This window comes from Epinephelus lanceolatus, chromosome 17 (assembly GCF_041903045.1).
Source record: "Epinephelus lanceolatus isolate andai-2023 chromosome 17, ASM4190304v1, whole genome shotgun sequence".
In the NCBI taxonomy this organism is placed as follows: Eukaryota; Metazoa; Chordata; class Actinopteri; order Perciformes; family Serranidae; genus Epinephelus; species Epinephelus lanceolatus.
This window is the reverse complement of record NC_135750.1, coordinates 12,565,399-12,579,852: the sequence shown is the minus strand read 5'-3', so window position 1 is coordinate 12,579,852 and position 14,454 is coordinate 12,565,399. Positions and strand designations below refer to the sequence as shown.

Here is a 14,454-nt window from a genome sequence, read left to right as displayed (position 1 = left end):
TCCATTGGCCACCCAAGTTGGAAAAACTTCCTCAGCGTCTCAATCATAAGTTCTCAGTGAAGACTGACCTGGTCTCACTCCGAAGTTGTCAACATCCAGGGCTTGGGCAGTGACTTGCAGCGTCAGATACCAGCGAAAAATAGCGTCCCTTAACATCAGCGTGATACACTGCCAGTTGCCGTTGTTGTTTAACGGTGCCCAGCAGAGTCAAGGGGAAATGCAGCCTGACAAGAACAAAAGTTAAGATGACGAAAGTCAGAGAGGCATTCACGCCTTTCACTAGGGAGAGTGGCGTTCATGTCCTGTAAGATTATAAAGCCAAACCCTGTTATTTTTTTCCTAAATCCAACTGCGTGCCTTTGTTGTTGAAGGAAAAAAAACGGTAATTTAAGTTGTTGTACCGACGCAGTGCTTTTATTTTGAAAGAAACTGTATGTAAACGGTAAATTTCCTGTGAAAACAGAAGTGTATTTTGAAAGAAGACAATGCATGTAACAGGCAGAGCTTGACGCCACGGCCAAGAACATTAACAACCAGGGTACCTTGAAGGTTGTATCTGGACGTTAAAACTCTATGACCATGTCGATATGTGATGAGATCAAAATGAGAATGTGTTTGTAGACAGGTGCGCATACATTAGCATGTGGAGGACGAGCCACCTGTGTTTGACGTGCCAAACAGCATTCTAGAAACTCTAGTTTGTTAAAGCAGCTGTGTGGAACTTTTTACCATTTATAAAACTGTCCCTAGTTCGTATCACCCCCCTTGAAGATCCGCACATTTATTTGAACCCAACAGCGACAAAAAAGCCTTTCTCTATATGGCTATTTAGCATAGCCTCGGTCGGGTCGGACACAGCGGAAGTCAGCAAACCAGAATATGGCACCCGGAGGCGGAAGTAAGTCTGCACGCCCGCAGTGGCCTGCAGCGATTAAACCACAGAAGAAGAAGGAGCCATGTTTACGAGTAGGATTTAAGAAACAGGCTAAATGACATGTAGTAGGGAGTAGTCTCTTGTACAGTAGGTGGCGGTATGCATCTGGAAGTTGTTTGCGATCTGCCAATAAATTGAGAGAAGAAGAAGAGCCGTGTTTACAGAGAGTGTTCTTCGAGTAAGCGGTGCGCAACGGGCATTCCTGAACACGTAACAGTTTTACCAGATGTATCTATAAGGACTTGGCTGTACTTTCGATGTCATGGCGGATAAAGAAGGAGCACCATCTAAAAGAAAAAGAACAGAAGAACAGAAGAAGGCTAAACAGGACAGTGACAGGGCTCAAGCCCAAACAAGTGTAAACCTCGGTCGGGCATTCACCAAGTGGAGAGAGCTGAGAGATTTGAAAGGTTTTAAAACTGATCCAGAGTTGGCCCTTTTCCTAATCGACAGGTATGTCATTTTTGTTTAGAGAATATACTGCAACTTGTTAGACGTTGTTTCACTTCAATATATGACGACATGGAAGTTATAAGCAAGCTAAATGTAACGTTAGCTGATGTGAACCGCTTTTGTCTAGTAACGTCACAACAAACGCCACAAAATTATCTGTGACTGTGACCATGAATGCAAATATACAGCAGGCAGTTGTCCTCAGTTTATAAGAAATTCAGAGCTACACCAGAACATTTATGATTTTCCTCTCGCTCTCCAAAACAAATGCATGCCGTAATTGCCAGTTGCAGTTGAGATTTTACGACACCAGGCTGTGGGTGTCATACCGCTTCAACCAAAGGGGGCACTATAATCAACAAAATCCTTTAAAGCTTCTTCTCTTGTGAAGCCAAATCTCTGGCGGTGGGATGCTGGACAGATCAATTGTTTGTCATCTTAATGAAGACCTCTTAACTGGGAATCCACAGCGCCAGCACATCTGTGCCCACTGGGATGTCAGTAGCTAATGACACTTTTGACTGCGCACATAAACGACTCACAGAAAAATAAGAAGTCTGTTGAGCTCAGAGTGAAGTCATTAATTCTCTTTGACTCTCAAGCATTCAATATCTAATGAAGACCTGGGAGAAAATAACTCCTAGAAGCCTCGTTTATTTGAGACACGTCCTTTATTTCCCTTTTTTTGTGTGTAATTTGACAGAGTTTGTTAATGGCAGCAGCAGCGTGCAGCACAGGCCTGGTGGCTCTGTGGATTCACAGCTCAGTGGTCTTCATTAAGATGATGACTAAGAAATTATCTGTCCAGCATCCCACCGCCAATCTGCCCCGCAGCCACAAATGTTCCCACAATCTGCTGGCACTCAAACACACTGAAGCACACGCACGTTTCCTACGCACAGATTTACTCAAACACACACACACACAAACCCCTCGGGGTGTTATGTCACTCCTCAGTGCGATTCTGAAAGGTCTGGAAACTGAATTTAAGCTACTTATTGTAAGGAGAGGGGGAGAGATAGGCATAAAGAGACGGAGAGACTGAACTCCTTATCGTGCCTTTAAAAGGAGAGAAGATGTAGACTTTATTTTAGGAAAATGTTCTTTCCTCAAAGGCAGTTATTAGACTTCTTATCCATCCACTTCTTATTCTCTTCTCTCTCTGGAGGCAGCTGATACCCAGCAGCAACTTCTTGGGCAACTCTGAGAAGCAGTGTTTCCACAGGAGTTTAATCAGCACGGCAGCTTCGATCCAGTGTTTCTCCTTCGCTGCCTGGGAAAAAAACACGGCCGTTTCCTGTTGAACAGATTTGTTTTGAGCAGAATTTCTTGTCTAGATTACACGACCGAACAGCTCGCTGCAATACTTCCCCCATAGCCATGTTTATATTCACTGCTGCTGAGAGTGGAAGTGAACAGGCGCTTGTATGGATTTTAGTTTAACAGTTTATGTTTTCACGACCATTTTAGCTCACTGACAAAATACTGTATGTTTATTAGAGCATTCAGTGTGAGCAACATCGACCAACAAGTCCTCAAGCCAAAATGAAAACTAATAGGTTGCTGGTGCCTCAATAAAAGTTTTGTTTTGTGTACACGTGTTTGAATAAGACGTAAAACTTGACATGGACTCTAAAGACTTGATGTGACTCGATGTCAGCTGTGTATTAAAGGCGCTGTATGTAAGAATGTGGCCAAAACGGTTACTGCACTCAAATTCAAAATACTGCCGTGAGTCGTGTCTGCCCCCCCTCCCCTACAGATTCGAGGTTGCTGGACAGCGGCACATTGGAGACTGATTTGTTTGCCCACGGGTGGCTGCCGTGGCAGGGTCGCATCGCTGCGTCCTTGATCTGTGGTTTTTCAGAGGACGGTTCGAGCAAGTCCGGCTTCTCTGCTGCTAATGCTGCTGCCGGGATACAGCAGAGGAGCCGGCTGCTAATGCTATGTACCGGGACACTGCTAGTGCTGCTTGCCGTGCTGCTGTAGCTCAGTTGTAACTGTAACTGCTGCTGAGACTCTACTGACTGTGTGACTGGTAGATGGCGGTGGGTGGCACAACAGGCCAAAACACAAATTCAAAACATAAACATGATATGCAGACCGTAAAATATTTTTTTAAATGCGAATATTCCAGCTGTACTATTGTTGTCAGTGAGATCAATATGTTATATGAACATTATTCCTTAGTCTCTGTGACATATTAGGATGATTTTATGACTATTTGCTTTAGATTTCTTACATATAGCTCCTTTAACACAGCTTTGAAAGACACACATTCAAACAGCCTGTCATCTTAAAGGTCAGCACTCAGAGCTGACAGAGATACATCTCTGGTCTTCCTCCTCCATCTTCCTCACTGTCCCGCCAGACCGCAATAGGGTCTAGAGCCCTTAGCTGCTTTGTTTATTGTGTGTTTGGTCTAGTTTTTGTTAACTGAATTGCTTGAGTGTGGAGAGGAAGACAAAGCTTGAATGGAAAGAAACAGAAATGATTTAAGAGGCACTGGATTATTTACACAACATTATGATATGTGTATTATCAACATGATATTGATATTTCATTTTTTTTTTTAATATCACGGTTATTGCTAATACTGGTATATCACACTCAACTTGAACTTGTCTGTAATGACTTTATACTTTATACTCTATACTTGGGCCTGTATTTATGACTCTAAACTTAAATTTAAAATAGTTTCAGATGACTTGAGACTTATTTGGACTTGAGTGTAGGACTTGAGAGGGGACTCAGTAGACTTCATGGTAGTAATAAAAAATAATGGGTGGGTTTTTTCTATCTGTAGACAATAAAAATGTTCTGCACATTTGTTTTCAACATATGTTATTGTTTTACTACCAATAATACAGTATGTTAGTGCTGTAGAGGAAAAGGCTTCTGAATTTAATTTATAACAAGAGACTGCTTTCCCATTGCCTGCAGACCAGAGCCATGTACAGCACTCTGCAGCAGACGAGTATGCCTTTCTGTATTGTTTTTGTTGTTTGTCTGACATTCGACAGAATGAACAAGCTGGAAAACAGGTTAGTGAATAGTAGAAAGCAGCAAAGAGGCCAGTGAAAATGTAATAGTGGTTATTTCTTTTTTATATCTCTTACTTACTCAGTCCCTCTTCTGGGACCCATTCACACATGCGCTATTTGGTCCGCTTTAAATGAACCCTGGTCCACTTCCACCTATAGTTTGGTTCGTTTGGAGTGGTGTGAACTAATTCGAACTCTGGTGCGGACCAAACAAGCGAACCCTGGTCTACTTGAAAACTGGGTGCGGTCCGCTTACAGTGGGAAATGCAGACAGACTATCCAGCAAACCAAAGAGAGGAAGTGACATAGAGTGCAGCACAATTTGGTGTTTGGTGTTTTGGTGGTAACCAAGCCAGCTGAAGGGATGGATTTCTGTCTTCGGTCCTGGCCAATGTCCTGGCCGGTCCGGGCTTCCTTCTTCCTCATGCTTTTTTACTTCCTGGTCAGTGATCATTTCGGGCAATACCGCCCCCAAACAAGCAGCTGTTGTAACTGCGTGATATTGTCCAGGTGGTTTGGTCCGCTTTAAAAAGTGCAGTGTGAAAGTGAACCGAACCAAATGGTGTGAACATTTTCAACATTTCCCGCTCAATCAATCCAAGTCCCCCGAATTATCCTGGTGTGAATGCGCCCTTAAATTCAGTGCTGTCTAAATTTTGAACCATGGTTGAGTGCTGCTCGGAGATGCACAGTATTTTGTGGCGGCCTGTCACTGCATCGCACTGGTAAAGAGGCTACAATGAGCGTGTCCACCCAGGTATCATAATACCATCACTGCCGATAAATACCCGTGACTGCTGCAGAGTTATTTGGAGTGAGTGCTGATTGAAACCTTTCCCATTAAAAACAAAAAACAGATGTTAGTGCTTTATTGTGCAGTCAGAAAGGGACGTTATACGTGTTCTTTCTGTAGAAACACCATCAATCAAAACAAAATTAATAAGACGTAAAATGTTTTTTTCTAATTTTTGAAAACATGTTGATATTTGTTTTATGATATTTGAATAAAAATCTGTATGTAATGGCAGGAGAGGAGCAGAAAAATTCAGGGATTTGTCGGGTATAAAAATATTATTATAAGAGACTCTCCGGTGTGCTCAGTTATCCCTACAAGGACGACAGGGGAAAACACACACACACACACACACACACACACACACACACACACACACACACAGAGGAGGAGTTCCTCTAGGCTATTTATAGAAGCTGCCCTAATTTCACCACCTGCTATGAATAGACTTACCTACACTGATTTTAATTATAGCTGCATGTCTGGTGTTTAAGCCGCCTGTGAGATAGTACTACAGTGTGTAGCCATGAGGAGGTCAAAGGTCAGAGGCTCCCAGGTTCATCACAGAGGAAGGAAAGGAAAAGTAGGGAAGGTTGGGAGGATGCTTTTCTAACAGCGGAGGATTTTTGAGCATGAACAGGAAGGAAATGTGACGTCTCTCTCTCTCACACACACACACACACACACACACACACAGACAAGGAGCTACTTAAGTTATTATTCATACAGCATTTACAATATTAATCAGAGGATGTGTGCTCATTCCAGTTTAATTGGCACTATTAAAATAAGTGTGTGCATGTGTGTATGTGCGTGTGTGCGTGCGTGTCCATTACCAATTAATTCCTGTGATGAATGTTTCCCAGATTGCCTGCTTTCACTCAGATCTCCCCGCTGGCAGCGGCAGCCTCTCCGAGCTTTGATGTGCTGCTCACTTTCTGCAGTTTGCATTCACACGATTTGTCACTTATCTGTGTAAACTGACGCCCGGCCTGTCAAAGCAGTCGACACATCGCGCTGTAATTTAGGAAAACTGATTGAATTTTAGAAAAATGTGTAGCCTCCCTTTCAGGTGGAAAGTCAGTTTGTCATGTTTAAACATCTAATGAATGATAAAGAGACTGTCAGCACCACGAAGACGACAGCATCGGCCATTTAAGAGCTTGAGGGCACGGTCACACATGAGTAAATGCATGCAAGTGACCGTCATCTGCTGAGGCAATATTCATGCTGAATGTGGCACGGACAGCTAGCTTGTTAATAAATACAGTGATATTGATGTTATTGGTCCATTTTCCTATGTTTAATGCTGTCTCTCGACTCACTGCAAGCCAGGCAGCATCTCTCAAAGTCCTATCGTACAATTTCGGCTTGTTAGACACAGCAACAATCTACATCACACTTACTACTTTGCTATTGGTTGAGGCTGTGGCTTTGCTGGTCAGAGTTCACCATATTTGAACTCCATATCATATGAAGATGTGACTTTGCTTTGCCACTGGAAGCAGTTTTATTTGCCCCTCTGCTCGCATTGAATGGAAATGAACAGGAGGTGAATTTTCGCTAGTGTTAATTTTGTGTGACTGTGTCCTAAAACTTCCTTTGTGTTTGATTTGCTCACAAGACCCTCAAGTGGCCACATTGACAGTGACAGCCAGCCTGTTCTCATTCCCAGGGCAACATATCCTCACACAACAGTTTGTATAGTCCTACAATTTCGCGCCTCATGAACTACGTTAGGTACTTAACACAGAGTTACATAATCAACACCAAGTTGCTTTGGTTAAGTTTAGGACAGAAACATGGTGACAACATAACTTAAAATGACAACGTTCAAATCGCTCTGAACACCTGTCTCCTGGGGAAAGTCCTGTGTTTTGTGACCCATCCACTGCCCCAACCTGGACCGCTCAGGAATGCTTCCTTCTTTACTACCATCAGTGCTTTGACCATGTGATCGCAGCCTTCCAAATATGTGGATAATGCCTGAATTACTGGCTCATCATTGCCTGGGATATGTAGGAATTTTGGTGCTTTACTTTTCACGTCCACATACGATGTGAAAGGTACCCTGGGTGCGTTCATTGGTGACGTTCTGGGACACAATCTCAAGTTCTTCCTGTTACATGCATTGTCTTCTTTCAAAATACACTTCCATTTTCACAGTAGTGAAATAATTAAAAATAAACACTACGTCTGTACAACACCACAAATTGACACTTTTTTTCCTTCAACAACAAACACATGTGGTTGGGTTTAGGAAAAAAAGAACATGGTTTGACTTTATAATCTTACAGGATGTGAACACCTCTCTCTCTCGAGTGAAAGTCAGTGTTTGTTGGACCCATCCACCACACCTCCCGCCCACCTCACTCGGACATTAGCCGCCTTAACTTTCATCCTTGTCCCGCCGTGTTTCCCCCCGATGCTGCCGGGCACCACGAAACTATAACAGCAACTGGCCGCATATCATGCCGATGTTAAAGGACGCCTTTTGTGTTGGTTTCTGACGCCGCAAGTCACTGCCTAAGCGCCGGATTTCGATGACTTCGGAGTGCGACCGGGCATGCATGTTAGCAGCACTGCAGCAGCTGCACCCCTTTATCAGTTTATCAGTTATACCAGCTGTGGGACTGTTAATACAGGTGGATTCTACAAAAGCCTAGAACACATACATTGACAAAGTTTTTGAAATTCAATGTGCATACAATCATGGTGCATGGTAACTGGTAAATTATTCAGATTTAGCATCTAAATCCCTAAAACAAAAAGATAACCTTAACTGCAATTTTCTCTAGAATTTCTGGAGATGCAGAGTTTATGATTCAATATCCCACTCACAAATATTTAAAAGGACTACTCTGTGTAATTACAAATATAAACTATATATTAATTAGAAATAAATAAATCAGAAGTAATCATCAGTAATGGCCCACTAAATGTGTGTGGTGATGTATTAATCTGCAGAGACTCTGCCCTCTGCTTGGATTTTATTATCTTTTTCTCATTTTCTGTGCTCAGGACGTTTATCAGGGTGAACCCCCACAGCCCTGAAGTGAGATCACAGCTTTATAAAAAGGTAGCAACCAGATGTCAGATCGTAGGCAGCAGGCATGTAAGAGACACAGCACCAAAAAAACACAAATATAGCAAGAAGGGGAAACACCAAACCAGTGAATCTGGGGTTTACTCTCACTTTCACTGGAAAGTGCGTTTACAAAAAAAACCAACAACCCTGCGTATTATACCTTTAAGTGCTGCTTTATTCGTCTGCTAAATCCAAAACAAGCCACTGCTACTCTCTTTCTCTTTTGCTCCCTCTCTCTGTCTCCAGGTGAATCATTTATAAATCACATTATCACCGCTCCACACTGTGCTGGTATACACACACACACGCACACACACACACACACACACACACACACACACACACGCACTAGTCTATTATTAGCTGCTATTGCAGTTCCTACAGCTTCTATAAATAGCCAAGAGGGACTCCATTGTGTGTGTGCGTGTGTGCGTGTATGTGTGTGTGCGTGTGTGTGTGTACCTAGCTGGTGTTGTTTTAACTAAACAGATGGCAGTCTGTCCCAAGGTCATGAGCAGAGAGGAGGCGAGGAAAGTTGGGAGTGAAAGCAGCCAAGAGGCAAAAGGAGACATTTAAAACAAAGTAAAGAAAAAGAGGAGGAGAAGCTTCAGAGAGAAGAGGAGGAGGAGGAGGAGGAGGAGGAAGAAGAAGAAGAAGGCAAAGGATGGGAATGATTAGACAGGAGGAGAGCCAAGAAGGAGAACAGGACTGGATCAAAGCACAAGAATAAAAATGTAAGAAAAAGTGTGCAGGAAGCATGCAAACCATGAATATGTTATTTTTGCATGTCTTTTACAGATCATATCTACGTTTCTAAAGTGACGTAGTTGTTGAGTTGACTTTGTCATGTTGGGGTGGTGGGAATGGTGGATGGTGTGTCACCCAAGCAAGATGCCTACCAAACAACCACAGTTTGAGACCAACAAACAACAAAACTGGTTGTGATTAAGCGAGTCATTGCTGTGTATACAGTGGTTTTTTAGCCACCAATTGTGGGGGTCCTGTTGCTGTTCCTCTTGCCGGGATAGAGGCACAAAAAAGAAAAGCAGTTCTTAAGTGCTATCGCGTAGGCAACTGGACTTGCTTGAGTTTCTTGAAGACGTTTCACCTCTCATCCAAGAGGTTTCTTTATTTCTAACAGACTGGTGTGGAGTCACAGGCTTTAAACTCAGTGTAGGTGTGAACCCTTACAGAGTTATTGAGGTCACATGTGAGTTGTTGACCCTTCTATGTGTGTTATTAGGGTTAGATGGGTCTAGGTGTGAATGGCTGTTAAGCTGTCTGTGGAGGACACATTGTAAGTGGCTAATAAGTGGTGTCAAAGGCCACCTCCTCTGTTTAATGATGGTCATTCCAGTTTGACGTAGATGGCTTCTTTCACACCTCTTTCAAACCATCTGTCTTCTCTGGCCAAGATGTGAACATTGCTGTCCTCGAAACAGTGTCCTCTCTACTTTAGATGTAAATAGACTGCTGAGTCTTGACCTGAGGAGCTGGCTCTCCTGTGCTGTGCCATGTGCTTGTAACAAGCGATTACCATGACCTGGATGACTGAGAATCTTCACCAGTAAGACAAGCACTTCTATAGCAACATCACTACTTTTCCAGAAGAGATTGTGCCCCCAAAACCAGGTGTTTTAAGCCAAAACACAATCTTTTCCTAACCAAGTGGTTTTTGTGCAAGTGGCAACCTCCGGAGAAAAAAATGAAGACAACACAGATGTGCCAAAAACTGCAGTTCTTTAAATGACCACTTGAGGCTGCCTCCAGAAGAGAGTAAATCCCTATAGAGCCCCATGTTAAAATGCCCAACTTTACAGCAGAAATAAACATGTTTATAGCCTGGCATAAAAACCGATTTTAGCATCTGTAGCTAATTTAACCCTTCATGACAACTGTATAGGGGGTGCATTTTTATATAACTCACCTGCTGACATTTTATAAGGGCTTAAAGTTACACATAATTAAGGGTGGGGCTGCTTTGAGTGTCTGCTGATAGTTTCCTCATCTTCTCAGTCAGATCCACACCTCATTCCTCCACAGCTTCACCCTCTCGCCTAAATATGGTCACTTCAGCCTCCAAAAAACCAAGATGGCGACGGCCGAAATGCTGAACCAGTGGTCACGACATTGCCGGACCATTGTGGTGAAGAGGGAGCTGGGCCGGAAGGTGAAACTTTCGATTTACTGGTCCATCTATGTCCCAACCCTCACCTATGGTCATGAGGTCTGGGTAGTGACTGAAAGAATGAGGTTGCGGATACAAGCGGCCAAAATGAGTTTCCTTTGTGGGGTGGCTGCGCGCAGCCTTGGAGATAGGGTGAGGAGCTCAGACATCCAGAGGGAGCTCGGAGGAGAGCTGCTGCTGTTGCGTCGAAAGTTGAGGTGGTTCAGGCTTCTGATCAGGATGCCTCCTGGGCGCCTCCTGTTAGAGGTGTTCTGGGCACGTCCCACTGGTAGGAGGCCCCGGGGCAGACCCAGAACACACTGGAGGGATTACATATCTCATCTGGCCTGAGAACACCTTGGGGTCCCCCAGGAGGAGCTGGCTGGGGAGAGGGACGTCTGGGGTACTTTGCCTGGCCTGCTGCCACCCTGAACCAGATTCAGATAAGCGGATGAAAATGGATGGATGGATGTTATCTGATTGTAATGCACACCGTCCAGTCTCCAGCCAATCATATTGCACTGTTCTCTGTGGGCATGAATCCATTATAGACGTCTTGTAACATGCTACTAAGATATCTGCACCTTCACCATGAAGACTTCTGCTTCAGTAAAAACCTGAGGAATCGTTTTATGATCCAACACAGAACCATTTTTCATTGGGGCCACTCTAAAAGCCTCCATTCAGCGTCTCCGTCTCTCTTTCACTCTCCCTCCCACACAGACACGACTTCTAACTTCACATTGATTTCTTTCTCCGCTCGTATTTTTCCTTTGACAGTCTCTTTACAACGGTGATGACCTTCAGAGATTTCTTTGAGCTTTTGTTCAGTCTGATGGATGTAAAAGTCTGAGATAATAAAGGGTCATACAGGTATAGTGAGTCAGTGACCTGATGTCACTTCCTGTCTAGCAGCTGTTCCTCGGTCTTATATAATTCAGTGCAGTTTGTCATTCAGGGTTTCTTTCACCAACACAATTAAATATTAAAGTTCACTGAAAGATTGAAGTTCCTCAGGTACACTATTCACATTCTAAGATAAATAAGAATAAATGAAATCATTTTTCTCACATTATAACCACATAATTAAATTTTATTCTCAATAAGCAGTTAGATTAACAATATTTTAATTTACCACCCTCACTGTTAAATGAGGTGTAGCTGAAATGAGTTTGTTACCTCTGAAACAAGATTTTCTTTATTCACATTTTAAACAGTTGATATTGTGAACTGTCAATCTTAGTACCTTGATATATTATATAGCAGTATATACACTGACATATTATATAGTAACTTCATTGCAAATATACTTGTTATTTGTTTTGGTAGCAGTGAAGTCACTCGACTGCCCTATGGACATTAGGTCACTTATCTACTTTAAGGCTTTCAGACCTAGAGTTGTCTTGCTTTGGTCTGAATCAGGGACTCATTGTGTCACAAAGTTGTATAATTGCCTAGAGTTGGTTCGTGTTCTCACAGCAGCATTTACAAGCGGACCAGATCAAATGCCTTGTGTGAGAAAGCTACTTTTGATTGGTCAGAATTTCCATGCGGGAAAAATCCAGGAAGTAAATCAAACGTTGAAGAATAGTACACTTGCAAGATAAATGTGACACTTTCTAATGTCACAATGGAGGGACAACTACGCAGGTTGATTTTAGCGCTGCTCATCGTGGACTATATTGCTGTCATTGTTCATTTTAGTTAAACCATACAGTTTGAAAACGAGGCGCGGCTCCAACTAGAAAACAATGTTTTGATGCATTGGATGTGCTGAATGTGCATATTAAGGCAGTACAGGAGGAGGTGCACATTAATAATCCTCCAGGACTGTAACATGCTCATGATTACTTTGTGCCCAGATTATGCGTCATTCAACGAGTGACGTGTAGCTGGAGACGCACTAAATGCACTTTAGATCATGAGCTATAGCTTGTTTAAATAGGGCTTCAAAATGCAGATTGCAACCAGCAAAAAATCCCGGTTCAGTGTTTATTGAACTCTTTCTGATCCAGACATTCAGGAGGTTTTTACCATGTGCCAAATTATCTGTAGAGGTCTCTTCCTCTTCAACACAATTGGGACCTGGTGATTTAAACCAGTAAACACACTGAGTAAAGCAGCTTCACGTTACAAACCAGTCAACCACAGATGCTACTCGTTGCAGATGGACTTCCAACTAGGGTGGTGAAAACATGAAAACATGATGTAGGCTACTGTAGCAACATGGTGATCTCCATAAACCAGGACCTGCTCCCTGTGTCCATATAAACAGCTCATTCTGTAGTAACGAAAACACAACAACGTTTTTATTTTCAGGTGATTATACTCTAAAGAACACGCTTATTATATAATATTCCATTTCTGCTTGTATATCCCCTTAAATCCTACACACCGGACCTTTAATAAAGGACAATAAATATATAACCAACAATCTAAAGCAACACAGAGGGTAATAAGGGAGCAGGAGGACTGGCAGCATGCTTGTACCAACAGCAGCAGCAGTACTAACAGCAGGCAGAGTGTAAGCAGTAGCAGACAGTAATAGTAAGTGCAGGGACTACTGGTGCTAGTAGTGGAAGTAGTGCAGTAGCAGTAGAGGTGACAGCCATGTGTCACTAAACATCACACACAGAGATGCACAAATATGTTGATATTTTCAAAATAAAAGTCCTGGCCGTAACACGCGAAGAAACAAAATAAAAGGTTCCGATAAACGAGCAGTAAAACATGAAGTTGTGAATGTTTCATCCAGCAGAGAGGTGAGTTCAGGTGTGTGTGTGTTTGTGTGTGTGTTTTGTGATGTCTGACCTTGACTCTACAGTTGTCATGCTCAATCCTCAGCCCCCGTGCCCTTGGCGATGTGGTTGTCATGGCAACGGCGGCAGCTAGCAGGCTCATTGGCTGGCAGGTTGAGGAGGGAGAGTCGATGTCGAAAGGAACGTGTGTGTATGTGTGCATGTCGGTGTGTGTGTGTGTGTGTGTGTGTGTGTGTGCGTGTGTGCGTGTGTGCGTGCGCAGAGCAGACAGCATCCCTGAGATCAATGAGGCTTTGTGGCTGACACACCTGTTCTATTTCTGTTCTGTTTTAGTCTTCTGTTATTTCCTGCAAATGTTTACACACTTCTGCCAGCAACACTGACCTTCCCTGACTCCACACACACACACACACACACACACACACACAGTATACTTTTCTCTTTTACGTTCCATGTCTTGAACGTCTCCCAAACACCAGACTGAGGAAGATGAGAGGACATGTCTGTTAAGATGTCAGATCTGGTCCTCATTGAAGTGAAGAGAGAAAGGACAAGGTCACAGCCGTGACCACACACACACACTTCAAGCATCAGAGATCATTACACCATCAACAGAGCGGAGAGGAGACCGTGTGCGTGTGTGTGTGTGTGTGTGTGTGTATGTGTGAGTGAGTGAGTGTTGATAATGATGCCATTAAGCAGTGAGTGTATTTATAGCAGAGGCTTTGTAAAGGAGAACACACACACTGACCCTCAGAGAGATAAAGACGAAGACAAAGACAGATTTATAAAAAGTGTATTGTTTGAACTAAAAGTTGGTTGAGGATGAATATGTTTATGTATTTTACATATTTTTGTCTTTGTTTATTTATTCATAGATGTGTCATATTTCACCCTTTGTACGACACAAAAACAAAACAGAATGCAGCACTGGGGAATAAATGAGAACATCTCTTTTATTTATCTGGCAGCTTATACTACAAATTAATATTTTACAGATATTTACAAACCAACAATATGGTCATTTATGTAATATTGTTGCAGATTGAACTACCAAACAGAAGTGTTGGGCAGTAGTGTCACCACAAGTAGAGACGTTACTAATCTAACTGCGTTCTCAGAAGCATGGTGGTAACGTCACTAGTTCCTGAGTCAAATAGCTTTTCAGTAGCGAAGTTTATTAATTGATAAAGTAGCCCAGGGTGGGGGTTTGAAC

At 42.8% G+C, this 14,454-nt stretch overlaps 1 protein-coding gene across 4 annotated transcripts in view; it reads left to right on the top strand.

The window, feature by feature from the left end:
* LOC117248507 (echinoderm microtubule-associated protein-like 6) overlaps nt 1–14,454 on the top strand; it is a 124,734-nt gene that overhangs the window by 26,929 nt on the left and 83,351 nt on the right. The window lies entirely within an intron of this gene.